Source organism: Nannospalax galili, unplaced genomic scaffold (assembly GCF_000622305.1).
Source record: "Nannospalax galili isolate Female #2095 unplaced genomic scaffold, S.galili_v1.0 scaffold1119, whole genome shotgun sequence".
NCBI classification, from domain to species: domain Eukaryota; kingdom Metazoa; phylum Chordata; class Mammalia; order Rodentia; family Spalacidae; genus Nannospalax; species Nannospalax galili.
In genome coordinates this window covers 2296222-2312586 of record NW_008343597.1, presented here as the reverse complement: position 1 = coordinate 2312586, position 16365 = coordinate 2296222, and the positions used below count along the sequence as shown (strand labels likewise).

At 40.5% G+C, this 16365-nt stretch overlaps 1 pseudogene and 1 gene segment (V, D, J or C); both read left to right on the top strand.

Moving 5' to 3' along the window:
* The window catches only part of LOC103739486, a 478332-nt gene that overhangs the window by 217498 nt on the left and 244469 nt on the right, over positions 1-16365 (top strand).
* On the top strand, positions 4327-5733 carry LOC115071488 (annotated as a pseudogene).

Sequence of the window (16365 nt, the reverse complement as noted above, 5' to 3'; positions counted from 1 at the left end):
GTGCTTAGCACGTTTCTCCCTTGTTGATTTTCTTGCGTCTTCAATCTTATATCTCGTTTCTTGGGGATGAATAGAAGAGAGGAAGGGAGTAGAGTAAGAAAGAAGAAATAAACGCTCTGCTGACATTATTGGAACAAAGGGGAATAAATCAGTAAATGGTTCCACCTTCAAAACTTCACTCTCACCTCCCTCAGTAAAGGTGGGAGAAAAGGGAGGCAATTCCCTAAGACAGTTGAGGTCTTACGAGGATCAAATACTGTTGGGCACGACGGTTGTCAGCTCCATCAGGCCCCAAGCAGACTTTCCTGCTGTTAGCTCTATGTCCTTGAGCCCTCACTCTGCTCCATAGCATATTTCCCAAAAAATTCTCTGCATGAAAACCTTTGTTTCAAACTCTGTCCATGCTAAAATCTTCTGTTCTTCCCAGTGAATAGGAAGGACACAATCGAAGCAAAAATACAACCCCTTCCTGCCTGCTCTAGTAAGTGCTTTATCCCTAGCAAAACCCAGGACCTGGCCTGTGTATCTTCCCTCTTGGTGTTGTGTGTTCCTAGATGGCCATTTTTAAGAATTATTGGGCACATCAGAGTCATGTTTCTAAAATAAAGTTGAGTGCTGAGGTTAAAGAATTCAAGTAGAGGTTCTAGAGTAAGACAAAGGGAAAACTGTTCTTATAAGAAATATTTTATCTGACCAGTGTTCATCAACACATAAATCATCTAACAAGCCATTGGTTGAGGATCTAGGGAAAATACAAACGTGGACAAAAATTTCCCCTTAGAACCAACTAGATTCACTGAGAAACAAGTGCTGAGCTCAGCTTTCCCAGGCACTCTCTATGTTTGCTGCGAGGAAGTAATCACTCCCAGGTGCAAAAATGTCAAGACCAGCAGTCCTTAGCATGAAATTGCTTAAGAATGAAGACAATAAGAAACCTCAATATCTAACTGAGAAATTGATTTATAAATCAGAGGACACAGCAGTGTAATGAATGCTTCCATTGAGCCTGTTATCTGGACTTCTGCTCCAATCAAAATTGAATAACAGGAACCAGATTTACCTTTCATTTGAAACAAATCCTCTGAAGCAATTACACAGAGCAACAGTTTTCAAAATACTGCACACCAAGCAACGTGTGGCAGTGATCACTTAGACACAGAAACAAAGCAGTAGGCCCTAATACTTCATTGTTTTTAAGGAGGTTCCAGATCCCAGCACAGAAGAGGGAACTGAGTCAGAAACAATGGGTTCTCTGACTTGAGGAAACACAACTGACGGTTAAATGAGACCAGTGAAACTAGAGTTCATACGACTAAATAGGCAAGAGGTGTAGGTGCACAGATAGAACCCAGAGTTCTGAAGAGGGTGCCCTCAAATATGCAACAGAGTGCTTATTTGTACATGATGTGGAAACTACCCAGGGCCAGTAAGAGAGACAGCTAAGGGCCCCGAGGGAGCGGGGCCCTTCAAGTGTATGTAGAATTTAGAATGGAGATTGATGCTTAACATTCTGTTCCTTAATTATTTGATTCATTCATTACTCTGGACCTAGTCTCTTACCACTGTTGGCCAGTTTCAAAGGGTTCTTTCATATAAATATTTAATAATGCCCTGTCTTATTAACATGAGTTAAAGGAAAAAAATGCCATCCCCATGGCATGGCACAGCAGCTACTGACAAACCTGGTTGTTGCTAGGTTGTTTTGTCAGTAACACAACCACATTTACAAACTAGTTTCCAGTTTTTAACCCCTGAATTCATTTACACATAGTGTCAAGTTCTGGTAAATTGAAACCATGCTGACATCTAGAAGACTGTGCTTTAAATAATAGGAAACGTGTATGTGTCAATAACCACTGTTTTAATGGTCAAGTTCATTCCACTGTCTGTTTTAACATTTTAAATACGTTTCATCATATTTCCTCTCATTTTTTGTCTTCTAAGGCTGCTTGCTCCTAAGTTTTAGAACCTGCTTTGTGTCCCTATCACTTTCTTTGCTGTTGTTTCTCTGGACGTTCTCTTTTACCTGAAATGAAAAGTTGTCATTAACAAGCCTCCCAAAAAGATTCAAAACCATCTCCACACTTGCGCCACATGCAGTGAATTCTGCCTCCACAACACTGAACTTCCTTTAATAACCACATTCCTCAGGTTCCCTTAAGCCGATGTGCAGACCTGCAGTTGGCCGAGTTTGGGGGAGATGAGCCACAGGAAGAACAGGCTGAGCAGGGCTGTCCCTTTTCTTGGTCTGGTGCAGTAGAGGCTGGATGCTCTTGGGTTTGCAGCAGTAACAGCTCCTTGACTGGATAAAATACAGTGAGTTCCCAGGTGGCCAGTTTGGCTGCGTGTTCTGTGGCTGGTGACACCCTGTGGCACAGGGAAAGGGAAGCATCCTCCTTCCTAAGCTGGTGTTATGGGTGGTTTTCACCATTACTGCTACAAGTCAGCCCAGAGTCTGCTTCTCTGGCCTGTCTTAGCCTCTGAGCCGTCATATTCATCCTCAAGTCTCTCTGCTTAGACTAGGTCAGGTGGTTTCCTGTCTCGTGTTCAGGTGGCTAACAGTGTTTGTAGTATGAGCCCACTGTGACTTTCATTCCAAGCTACTTTAAGTCAAGCATCAGCGCCAGCTAACCTTTTCATTGCCTCACAGTTGGCTTACAATCGAATAATTCATAACATTTTACGATGGTTTTTGGTTCCCTTGCCAGGAAACTAACTATTCAAAAGAATGAAGCCAGATTTGACGATTGGCCCAAGTCATGCCATGGAATGAAAGCACAGTGGGTATCGTAAATCAGATCCCACAGGCTCTACGCTCCTGAGATAGAAAAGAGTCCACAGTTTTCCAAACACAAGCAGAGACACTGAAAAGGCTTCGCAAAGGCTTCTTCACCGCTTCATTAAATTTCTTTGCCTACTTTCATTTTAACCGTTATAACAAGTAAATGACCTTAGCTTAATGGGCCATCAAATTTAAATTTTAATTAAGGAATATTTTCCTCACTTGGCAGAAGTTGAGGAGACAGTTTAAAGATTAAATTTAGACCTTAACCCAAGAGACTCAGGCTAACACAGGCTATTGCCACAGCCCCTGATTGCCTCACAGAACTTAAGTTAAGACCCTATTGCTGAAGACAGGACATACTCCAGACACAGGACTTGGAGCAATGGAGCTGGAACTGGTCTGGAAGCTTCCTCCCTGAAGGTTAGCTCTCATATTTCTGGAGGATACTATGCAAGCTGCTAAGGGAGAAAATCAACCAATGATCCAACCCCAGCTTTAAAGCCTAATAACCACAACGACTGGCACAACGAGTTGTCACGGTGCAGTGGGGGCACCTTCATCCCGGGGTGACCGGCAGCTACCTAATTGGACTTCGCTCATGCCATGCTTACCAGCTCACATCAACACAGTGCTTCCAGTTAACTGGCCAATATTTATTCTTTTTTTATTTTTATTAACTTTTATTTTTTCATTATTTTTCATTATGTGTATATATGTGTGTCTATGTGTGGATATGTGCACATGAATGTAGGTGCCAGAAAAATCCAGAAAAGGGCATCAGATCCCCCTGGAGCCAGAGTAACACATGGTTGTGAACCACCAGACCTGGTGCTGGAAAATGAACTCCAGTCCTCTGGAAGAGCAGTGGACGCCCTTAACGGCTGAGCCATCTCTCTAGCCCCAATATATTTACCCTTTCTAAAATTATTTTACATTTATTTAGTGTGTGTGTGTGTGTGTGTGTGTGTGTGTGTGTGTGTGTGTGTGTAAGTGAGCATGCACACAGCTATGCAATGCGCCAAGGTGGCATACATGCAGAGGTCAGAAGACACCTTGGTTCTCTACTTCCACCATGTATGCTCAGAGAATCAAGCCCAGGTCATCAGCCTTGGCAGCACATGCCTTTACTCACTGAGCCATCTCACGGACCCATATTTACCTCTTTTAAAATCTCGAATTAAATGCCACTTCTCAATGAACTGTCTCTTGCCCTCCAATCTAAATCTGTTCCCACTTACTATTTCAAATAATTATTACTTGGTGGCCCAGATCTGGGCTGGGTGTTTCCATGTTCTTGGCCTCTTGTTCAAGGAATTGAATTAAAGATGCGAAGATTTGCAGAAGCGGCAAAGGTAATTTTATTCAAAGCAAAGTGATAGAACAGGTCAGATACACTATTCAGAGTGATAGCCAACCAAGAGCTGAGGGAGCAGCTGGATGGCTCCGCTAGGCTGTGTCCCAGGAGCTTTGGGCCTGGGTCCCCACCACACTCTGGGAGGTGCCCAAGTGAGTGGCAAGACCTGAAGGCTGGTGCCATAGGCAGCTTATTCTCTAAGGGGCAGAAGATGGAGAAGGGTTTGCAGGCTGAGGGAGAAGAGGAGCGGCCCACGCAGGGACCAGCAGGAGAAGGTTAACCCAAAGAACTCCATGTTCTCCATGTGGATGGATGAAAGAGTAGGTGGCTTATGTGGAAAAGTGGTGGGCAGTGATTTCTCATTCAAGACTGAGAACTGTAACATCTATGTTTTTAATCACTCAGCTACAATTACCATTGATGACTGTACTAATTACATAATTTTTCTAGGACTGGTGAAAAGCAGTGTGGTTTTCCAAAACTGCAGAGATTAGCTTATCAACACTTTCGTGTGTGCAGAATTGTAGAAAGCTAAGTCTTTTTGTGCTGTACCAGGCAACCCGTTACTGAATCTTCCACAAATATCAAATTCTGCTGTTTTCAATGGTACCACTCTGAATTAGTTTTCCAGTTCAAAGATGCCAGGCTAAGTATCTTCAATAATATACAAGTAACCTTGTTACACCAGGCCAGCAGAACTCAACTGGAGCTTTCTTCCAGACAGTGCGGTAGTTCAAGGCATGTTCCCCTACTGTCAACCTACCACACCTGAGCAGAGAGAACCTCAACTAAGGAATTTCCTCCATTGGACTGGCCTATGGTCGTGTTTGTGGGGCATTTTCTTGATTATTGGGTGATGTGGGAGGGCCCAACCTTGGGCAGGTGGTCCTATGTTGTATAAGAAAACAAGCTGAGCACAGGCCAGGGGATCAAGCCAGCAAGCAGCGTTCCTCCACCCTGTGTGCTGTAGCTCCTGCCTCCAGGTTCTTGCCCTGAGTTCCCATAGTGAAGAACTATGACCGAGGAGATGTAAGTTAAAATGAACCCTTCCCCTCCAAGTTGGTTTTGGTCAGTGTTTTTTTTCTATCATAGCAATAGAAAGTTACTAAGGCAGTTCCTATTCCTGCTACTGAAGAATTCAAGTCTGTGCACTTTTCCACAGAAGCTAATTGGACCATTGTTCCACTATCCCAGAGTACAAGACAGAAGAGCAATCGTAAGTCAGGATTCTTGTGTTATCTGCCGGTGATTATATTGTTGAAAATCCTAGAAATCTAACAGATAATATGGTTTTTCCTGGTTTGGACAAAAGAAATGCCTTTGAAAGCGGATGTGGATTCAGCCATCTTTGGAAAGGTTTTTTTTTTGGGGGGGGGGTGTTGTTTTTGAGAAAAAGCACCTGACTTCCTTCCTCTCCTGAACAAAGGTCCTGTGATTGATTGCCTTGGAGTTTAACGGAGACGGTACTGTGGAAGGATATCACCGTATTGCAAATGAGATGTTCAGTGAGATGAAGACGTTTGTATCAGAAAGGAAGGAGTCAGCATCTGGATCTGCAGACAGCTTCTACAGCTTTGTGAGATACAGGTGTTAAGCTTGGTGTGGTATTAAGCCCTTTCCAAGTTTTGTGTGTAAAGTTTGATAATATGCTTATGGGTATTAGTAATTTAGTCCTTAGTAATTTTTACTAATGCTAAAATTGTTAAAGCTATCATTAAACAGCTCTCTGAAGGCCGTACCATTTACTTGAGGGTCAGAAATAGTTCATATAAATTAAATAGTTTTAATCAGCTTATAAGCTATTTAAACCACTTCAAAAGGTTGCAGCTCTCTCTCCATATAATACTCTTATTAGAAAATAGAAATGGCCACCAGTTCATGATCTTAATCCTGATTAAATGTCCTTTCAAATCTCTAATAATTTCAACTTTCAAACTTTCCTCAGTGTTCTGTGAAATTCATTTGAGAATATATTTTGTTGCTTATTTTCTCCTTCAACTGGGAAGAATTTGTTACTAGTTGATATTTAAAAGAAGCGTACAGGGACTGGAGAGACAGTTCAGTGATTATGAGCACTGGCTGCTCTTGCAAAGGACCCGGGTTCGATTCCCAGCACCCACATGGCGGCTAACAACCTTTCATAACTCTGGTTCCAGAGGAGCCAACGCCCTCTTCTGATCTCCGTGGGCATTGCATGACACAGGTGCACTTACATACATACATACACACACAAGAAAATTTTAAATAATAAAATATTTTTTTAAAAAGAAGCATGTAGTTTTTCAAATACACATATCCAGCAAAATAATTATTTTCTAGTTGTATATATAGCTAATGAGATTTTGTACATGGAGTTGACATAATATTTTGTAAGTTGTCTTTTTTTAAGAAATGGCATTTGAAAGCTGGGCGTGGTAGTACATCTGTGATCCCAGCTACCTGAGAGGCTGAAGTGGAAGAATCATTGGAGCTGGGGCGTTCAAGGCCAGCCTTGGCAACATAGTAAAACCTTATTTAAAAGAAAGAAAGCAGGTAAGACACTCGATAATCGGCTTTTCAAGTAATTCTAACTGATGTTGGTATTGTTGTTTTAACGATTACTTTATAAATAGTATGACTGAATAAATTCTAGATGATTCTTCTGTTTCTTGGTAAGAAAAAGGACATGCAAAACCAAAACTGTAGCATATGTGTCACCAGCAGATTTGACAAAGGTGAGTACTGTCTGATCAGCTCTTGTGGGCTATCGAGAGAATTAAGTCAAAATTTGTGACTTTCAGGAAAATAATACATCAAGATAAGTTAGGCAGGTTGTTCAAAAATCAGTACATTTTTATTTGTGTCAAGTAATATCCAATTGTTTGCTTGAAAGCATTATTTCCCCAATCCACCTGATCAAGTAAATTTCCAGGAGGCAGGGGGTGGGGGAGTGTTAAAAAAATCCGCATTGCTGGCCCCAGTCTTCAGATGCACAGATTCATTCAGTCTTCAAGAAAAACTGTTTAAGAGCGTTATGTTCTAAACCAATCAGCTCTGACGGCATCAGTGACTGATCTTGTGAGATGGCTCCAAGCCAGCTCTCCGTAGCACATGTAGCAGTTAATAGGAAAATAGCTTTCATAGGCCCATTTTTAAAAGGAATCTGAAATCCTATTTTGATAAAATTCAGATTGAAAATGGCTACTTACAAAAACATTTCTTTTATGATTGTTGCTAAAAGTATATTTTCATGTTTCAAATGGTTTTGGATATTTTCAGATTAATTTTCAAGTTAATTTAAATTGTATGTTGACGTGTAGAAATAAGACTTTCAAAGGCTTTTTTATTTTAAATTAGCAATATTGAGCACGTACACGGTGCCTGGCTTGTGCTGTTCATTAGCATTTGAGCATTCCTTTTAAAAGACCATCATGTTTTACAAAGTCAACATGCTTCCATAAGGTGCACATGAAATTGCTGGCAGGTCTGATATAATTTTGACCATAATTTACAAATGATCTTTGAAAACAGTGGTTATAGGCATTAATTTTTCCCTTAGCTAAGCTAAGTTAAAGACATTCCTTTTTGTCTTGATTATATTATTAAATAACACTATTTGCACTTAAAAATAATTGCAATGCTTTTTCAAAAGTAAAATACAATGTTATGGAAATCTATATATTAAGTTCTTTATCTTATCTACGGTATTTTGCAAAAAGTCAAGAATATGATATACAGAAGATGTTGATTTTTCAAATTTAGTGTCTATTAACCAAAGCCTGAAATTTTCTATTCAGTTAGTTAAGAGATTTTACACATTTGATTTTTTTATTTATTGATTCAGTATTTCATACAATGTGTTTTGGTCATATTCAGACCCCCCTCCCATATTCCACCCTCCCCTTACCTCCCACCAACCCCCCACCACTGGCTTCATGTCCTCTATTAGCAAATGAAAAACCCCATCCATCTTACACAACACATCTGAACCTGGTGCCAGAGAGAGAAGTTTGTTTTTCTTTAATGACAGTCATTTGGCTTTTGAATATTTGAAATATTTTTAAAACATGTAGTGCTATGATAATTGTTTCCATAATTCTAAACTTTGATAGTAATCATAAGGTACTAAACTACATTTCGTTTCTGAATAGCTTTTAAATTAATGAAAAATTATTAGCGCTGAAAACAGTAATTTTATTGTCATACATGTTTAAACATAATATTAATTTATTCTCTTGCATTAGTAGTACTGCTATTTTTCTTTGAGGTCTCTAAACTTATGTGTAACTTTTATATGTAATTTATCTAATGTTTATAAAATTAATTTGTAACAAATATTATTTTTAAAAAATTTAAGTTACAGTAGGGCACATGAGTGAAATTATTCAAGGGCCCCATGTTTTTTCCTGGAGCTTATTTTCAAGAAGTATAAAGGGGGAGAGACTATTTACTAAGGGACATGGTTTAGGTGGTTCTCTATTTTGATTGACAGACTTGAATTATGAAATCTTTTGTTCACTGTGTGTGTCCCTTCCCATAATGCATCTGATTTTAATCATATATAAGCCAAAACACAAGTTGGTAAATAAAGTATTCTCTCTAAAAATTCAGTTTGCCTTATCATGCATGTACCCAAAAACCAGTTCATGCCAGATTGACCCCCTTACTTCGTACCCAGACACAACTATAATAGACAGATAAAATCTGTCTATTATTTATGGGTATTAAGAGAAGAAATTTATTTCTTTGTTTGGAGTGAGGCATGTGTGCAGCTCAATGCAAGTGGAGGTCCTAGGTTGCTTATCATACAGGAATATCAGGGTGTCTGAGAGTAAAGGAGCTTTTCTCAGCTCTGCTGTGCTTAGCTTAAGAAGCTGGGATCCCAGAAACTCAGCAGCCACCAAAGCCACTTCAAGTCAGAGGCTTTCAAGTTCTTGTCTTGCAAATTAAAAGAATGAATTCACAAAATACAGAGGGTGAGTTTTAGAAAGGAATATTTTATTATAGGGGGCTTAGGAGAGAGTAAGCAAAGCTCCTGTACCACAGGAAGGGTCCCATTACTCGGGAGTTAATAAGGGTTTAGTGGAGGGAGAGGAGAGGAAGAGAGCTGGTCAGTCCAGTTCCCACTCCAGTGTCCAGGTCCCTCTAGGTTCTGGTCATGCCCTCAGCATGGCTTCCAGGAACTTACCTCAGGGAAAAAGAAATAAAGGAAAAAGCCAAATCCTTTTATTGGCTCTAGCTATGGCAGAATCAGACATATTTGGACAGATAGTTCTAGCATCTCTAGCCTCAGGTAGGGACAAGTTTACTGGCAGATCCAAAGGAATTCCAAACTCTCAGCTGAGAAAGAAACTGGTTATTTGGGGCAGAGAAGGGGGTGGGGGATTCTTCCTCCTGCCGTCAGTGCTTTCAGGTTGCTAAGTCCTTTGGTCAGAGACTAGTGTGTGTATAGTAAGTGCAGAAGTAAATGGCTAATATGTTCCATGGAGATTGTTTCAAAAAAAGATGGCATCATGCTGTGGCATTGATATTACTAAGGCTCTTTATCCAGGTCAGTAGTGAAAAAGAGCAACAAGCAGGACAGAAATACAAAAACTGCAGTTTGCCAAGGAAATAAAGCTCAAGCAAGCTTAAAGTTGAAGGCCAAAGTGCATGCTGCAAAAGAGGCTGCAATTTTTAGGAGAAACCTCCTGTTCCGCAATAGGACAATGGGACAGCGCTCCAAGGACAAGATCCAACCCATCAGAGGCTCTAACTTGTGAAATGCACATCTGTTTAGGAGAGAGCCTAAACTGAGAATTCTGCTAATGGCGTCCTCTGCTCCTGGAAAACAACTGCCTAAGGAAGTGTTTCTCCAAGGTCAGCACACAAAGCTCCTTCAGCTGTGGTCCAAATGGGGCCAGGCTCCATTCTGACATGGCAACAGAACTTGGCAGCATCTTTCACGTGGTAGCAGTTTTTCAGGCATGAAAGATGCAAGATTGTAGGAGCTATGGAATCTTAAACCATAGTTTCAGAGACTTGTGGAGGCCACAAAGCATGTGGCAGGGTTGGAGTTCCTACAAGAAAGCACTAAGAGGCCATGTAATAAAGCTACAAAGGTGAAACCTACATTGCAGTGGAGACCCCATAATGTTAGAGTTGCCAGGGCCATGGGACATCCACTGAGGAAAGCTGAAGGCATGCCATGGAACCAGCCCACAAGACAGGCTATGTGTGCTGGAGGAGCAGAACTGGAGGAGTGGGCCTGTCCATGCCCTTTGTGGTCCAGATGCCACATGAGTTCCAGATGCTGGACATGGAACTGCAGGATTTTGAATTTGCCCTGCTGGGTTTCGGTCTTGTTCTGGCCCAATAATTCCCTGGGATAACTCCATCCTTTCCTTTGGTAATGGAAATGTTTACTCTGTGCCATTGTATATGAGAAGGGTATAACTTGTTTTTTATTTTGTTTTGTTTTTAGGAGCTCACAGTTAAGACTTGGATTTAGGACTTTTAAACAATGGTGAAATTGTTAAATGCTATGGGAACTTTGAAAATTTGAGTACACTTTGTATTATGAGATGGCCGTATACCTGTGAAGACAAGAGGTGAGAGATGATGGCTTCAAAGTGGCCGGTTGACAAGGCGCACACTTATGACGCTTAATATTGACTCTCGACAAGATCAAGAATCTCTGAAGAGACAAACTTCTGGGCATGTTCATGAGGGCTTAAGTGGACTGGACTAAGTTATAAGGGAAGAGCCTTCCTAAATGTGGGAGGCACCTTTCCATGGGCTGGAGTCCCAGACTGCATAAAAAGAAGAAAGCACACTGAGCACCAACATTCATTGCTCTATGCTTTGTGACTGTGGTCCTGGTGTGACCAAATGACCTACTCTGGTTGCTGCACCTTCTCTGCCATGACGGACTGTATCCACTAGAATACACATATTGTGCAATCCATAATAAACCCTTCTTAAGTTGCTTTGTCAGGTTGGTTTGTTTTAACTTCACACTATGTTTTTATGTGTTTATTCTTTTTTATCTTTCAGGTTGATGTGAAAAAGAAAAAAATATAGACACCTAAATGTTGAACAGCAAACTCCTTATTGATGTTATGTGAATAACATGCACATTCACTTTTTTTTTGGGGGGGGGGCTTTTTGAGACAGTCTCCGTGTAGCCCCAGCTGTCCTGGAACTCACTATGTAGACCAGGCTGGCCTTGAAATCACAGAGATCTGCCTACCTCTGCCTCCCAAGTGCTGGGAGCAAAGGCATGCGGCACCACGCCCGGCACATTTACTCTTTTTAATGAAGATAATTTACCTAATTTTTAAGTCACCTAAGCTCCTTTTGGAGAACAAACTTTCCAATTAGTAAACAGAGATGAGAGGAGGCAGAGTAGCTTTAGGAAATTCTTTGACTTACTGTAACTGTCACACCAAGATGTTTCTAGGCCTACAGCTTTATCTATGGGATCACAGTAAATAGATGATCTCTGTAAGAAAAATGCATGCAACATATTTTCTGATCAATTTTGACCCATAACTGCTATTTATTCAACTTCAAATTTGTGTTGCTTAAGCACACACTACAAGTTGAAAGAGGGAGTATATGTTTTGTCAAATATTTTGTCACAGCAATGAGACAATAACTAATACGAGTTCCTTTAGAAAAGTTCTCTTGCACTATAGGTCGATATAAAGATCAATTACACAACCCTAGATTTCATTCAAATTTCTTAACCTGCAGAAATTCATGGGGATGATGGACACAAAGAGGAAAAAGCAAGACTTTGGTGAATATTTCTGTGTCTCTACCTCTATAACTCATCCCACAGATAGAATGGAAAGAGGTAAATACGTTTTTAAGAATCTATGAATAGAGGGTACTTACAGAAAACTCCTCTCAGAGTGCCTGGGTCACAATATCCTTGCACGGTTTCCTGAGGACAAAGGTATTTGCTCAGTAGAGCAATAGGCCTAGGAGCATAAGATGTCATACTTTGCAGAATGATGTTATATGCAACACCTGAATGCTTATATGCATACAGAATAATGTGGAAATTAACTAAGAGAACCTTAGTGAATTGGGAAGGGTCTCAATATTATGATCCAAAAACCACAGAGCAAATAAATCAACAGTCAGTGACATGAAGAGATTCAGATATCTAAACACAAAGAAATAATAGTGTCTCTGAAGACCCCAAAGCACTGCAGCTTTGCAGATGCCAGGACAGGACAGGTGCGTATATATAGGACATGATTTAAGACCTCTAGAACTCAGATATCACCCCAAGAGAGGAAGAGATATTCTGGCCTTAAAATTTTGACAGTTCTGCCTTGGTCTCCTGGGATTACAAGCCCATGCAGCCATACCCAACTATATTTCCTAGCACGATGAGTCATCTCAATTGTCAACTTGACTAGATTTAGAATCACTGTGGAAATACACTTCTGGTAATGTCTACAAGGGTATTTCTAGAAATGTTTAACTGAAGAAAGAAGTCTAGGAGTCCCAGGCTAAATAAAAGATGAAGGGAAAATAAGCAGAGTCATCTCTCTGCTTCCTGACTGAGTACAACATGACTGACGGCTTCATACTCCTGCAGTCATGACTTCCCTACAACAATGCACTGTACCTTTAAACAGTAAGCCAAAGTAAGCCCTCCCAACCATAAGTTCTTTTGTCAGGTATTTTGTCATAGCAACAAGTAAATAATACAGAAAGTTAGTACTGAGAAATAGGATTCTTGCTGTGATAAGTCTGATCATGTGTTCATAGGCCTTTGGAACTAGTTTTCCAGGAAGAACAGGGAAGAGTTTGGAACTTTGTGCTAGAAAAGCCCTAGAATGCTAAAAGCAGTGCCTAGTAAGTCATGTGCATTTTAGAACCCAGAATGCCAAGAGAAATGTGGACAGTGGAGACATAGCTGTTGAGGTTTCAGAGGGAAGAGAGGCTTTATTGAGAATTGGATGAGAAGTCATTCACATTATGTTTTGGCAAAGAATCTGACCATATTGTCATCCATGTCCTGAGAACCTGAGTGGTCTGAGTTCAGCAGTAACAGACTAATTTGCTTGGCAGAAGGACTTTCAACACAGGGCAGCATTCAGGCTTCAGCTCATTGCTCATATGCAGGTCTTCCGTGAGACACCAATGAGTGCAAGATGAAGGTATGTAAACGTGCCATTTAATGGGGAAAGGTGTGCTTAAAGTTGCACAAAATGATGCTGAAGAATTCCATTGTAATCTTGAAAGCAATTAGCATCATTACAGAAAAATCTCACCTCATGCTCTGTACTGAGACAACAGAAAAGGTACCCTGAAGACAAGACCCCACACATAAAGTCTCTGATTTGTGAAAATGTAAATTTCATTTGAAAGGAAAGAACTGAACTGATGCAACAATGAATGTGTTATGGAGGCTTGTGCCAGCGTTCGAGAAGGCTACTGAGGCAGACAGTGCGTGGCAGGATCAGATCTATTCCTTGCAATGAAGCATTAGGCTGTGAAAGTAAAGTCCAAGTTTCAATGGAAACCCCAGATTATTGAAGATGCCAAGACCATGGAATGTTTGCCAAGGAGGGTTTCAAATGTGAAGTAGAACCAGCCCAAAAGAGAGGCTACATGTGCAGCAGATGGCAGGGCTGCCCAGCCTGTTAGAGCCCAATGTGTCTATCACAAGCCCCAGATGCCAGATAGGGAGGCGTGGGGTTTGGTATTTGCCTTGCTGGGTCCTGGTCCTGCTTTGGCCAAATCTTTCCTTGTTACTCCTCCACTCTCCCTCCTGGGTAGGGATGCCTATGTTGTACTGTTGTATATTGGAAGTATGACACTTTTTTGTTTGGTTGGTTGTTGTTGGGAGGTTAACTTTACAGACGCTCACAAATAAGAGTTTGTTTTGAGTCTCAGAAAAGACTGACCTTTTGAACAGTGTTGGAATTGATAAAGATTATGTGGACTTTTAGAGATGGACTAAATGCAATTTCCTCTATGAGGCGAAATGAGACTTTGGGAGCCGGGGTAGAATTTTATGATTTAAAGTAATGTACATGGGTATCGTGTTCACAAAGGGTAGAGTTGTGATGGTTACAATTCACTGTCAACTTTACTTGATTTAGAATCACTGTGGACTTCTAGATGTGTCTATGAGAGTGCTTCTGGGTGAATGTAGGTAGCACTATCCCATGGCTGGAGTCCTGGTCTGAATGAACAGGAGAAAGTGAGTTGAATACTAGTGTTCATCTCTCTGCTTCCTGACCAGCTGCATCACACATCCGCCACTATACCTTTCCCACCATGAAGAATCCTCAAATTGGGATCCAAAATAAACTTCTCCTTCCCTAAAGTTGCTTTTGCTGGGTATTTTTCCACAACAATGAGAAAAGTAACTAATACAGCAGGCAGGACGATTACCAAACTGAGAATTAAGTCATACTAGAAAATAAAGCTGTCCTAGTCCACACATCCAAGTAAATGCAAAATGTTTACCCACTACATCACTATTAACTGGGTAGCCTATGTAGCGCTGCATTCGAGCCTGCTCTACACAAATAGCAAATGGCTTTCTCATGTGCTACACACAGCCTCAGATTTACCAAGGGTTATGGTCTGCTTCTAAGAGGAAACAAAATACCACAACTGAAAACCAGTCACCAGAATACCTACTAAAAGAAAGAGGCTGAGTTGATACAGAATTTGGTATAAGCTTCAAATATGGAAATTTACTACAAGGGGTATAAGAGGGTTGCCACATTCCCTGTTAAGAGACACTGCTGGCAGTGAGTGCATTACAATGAATGCAGTGAAAGGCAAATGATAATTTCAAGTAGGTGCATAAACAGCACTGAGAAACAGTAAACACATTAGATAACTCATTTGGTCACATTTACATGCAGCATGTATAGGGTTTAAAATAACATTCCCAAGTTAAACTGAAAGCATTACTATGTAAATGCCACAACTAAGTCAAACTCAATAGTGAACACTAGTGTTGTAAATTCATCTCGCTTAAGGGCACTCAAAGGAATTGGACTGCAGTCAGTACTCTTAAGAGATGGCCTATTCTCCATCAATCACTTCTGTTTTGACAACAAACCCATTGATCAGCATATGCTTTGGAAACTTCTCACAATGACTTTCACTGCCTAACAAACATTCATTCTCCACCTTTTTAGAAACTTCCAAGGCGCCACTACTATCGGTTTTCTTCAAAATCATAAATCTAACTTCAAAATGGGATCACTCCAAAAGAGAATAGACATTGTCTTCCCCACATTGTTAGAAAATCTGTGTCAATTCGTCCATTGAATTAGCCACTAAAATGGGACATCAATCAGCGGGTGTCGCCTAGCACAAGTCCGAATGACTCAACAGAAAAACCAAGTCTTTTTTTTTTTTAAATCTCTGCTGTTACCTACTAAAATGTAAGTTGTTTGTTGATTTCACCACACTGAATTATGTTTTCCCGAAGTGCCAAAGAGACCAGCCTGCACACACTCTCAACATGGAAATAACGGCCCCGTGAACAGATGTATACTCTCTCCCGGCGGTTCTCAGTGGAAATGAATTTTTAAAAGCTCAAAATATCTTCAATTCAACTCTGAGGTTAAAACCAAATATAATTTTTGCAAGAAACTTAAGGATTTATGATACTGAAAACTATTAGGCTAACATTAAGTCTTTGCTGGATGAAATAACAATATAGGGTCTGGAGAGAAGGCTCAGCAGTTAAGAGCACTGGCTGCTCTTGGGGAGGACTCGGCTTCGATTCCCAGCACCCACATGGCAGCTACAGAACAGTCCTTGACTCCAGTTCCAGGGGAATCCAATGCCCTCTTCTGACCTCCACAGTACTGCATGACACGGGTACACTCACATACCTGAATCATTCAGGCAATACACTCATACACATAAAATAAAAATTTTTTTAAAAAGAAATAACAATGTAGGCCAGTGGTGACAAGCATTTGGGTTGCACTCTCTAGGTTCAGATCCCTTATACTTTACCTTTGTGACCTTGAACAAATTATTTGGCTTCTCCAAATTTCAATTTAAAACAAATATAAGATAGAAAACAGTTACTCCATGTGATTGTCTTAGAGGACAATATTTATTTGCATATAGAATAATGCCTGTGACATAGTAAGTGTTCCATTCGCACTAATTATTTTCATACAGGTATCTAAGAATGGGTACATGCCAGTTAGCATGCAACGTAAGTTAAATTCATACCCTCTATTTTGTTTATATATATATA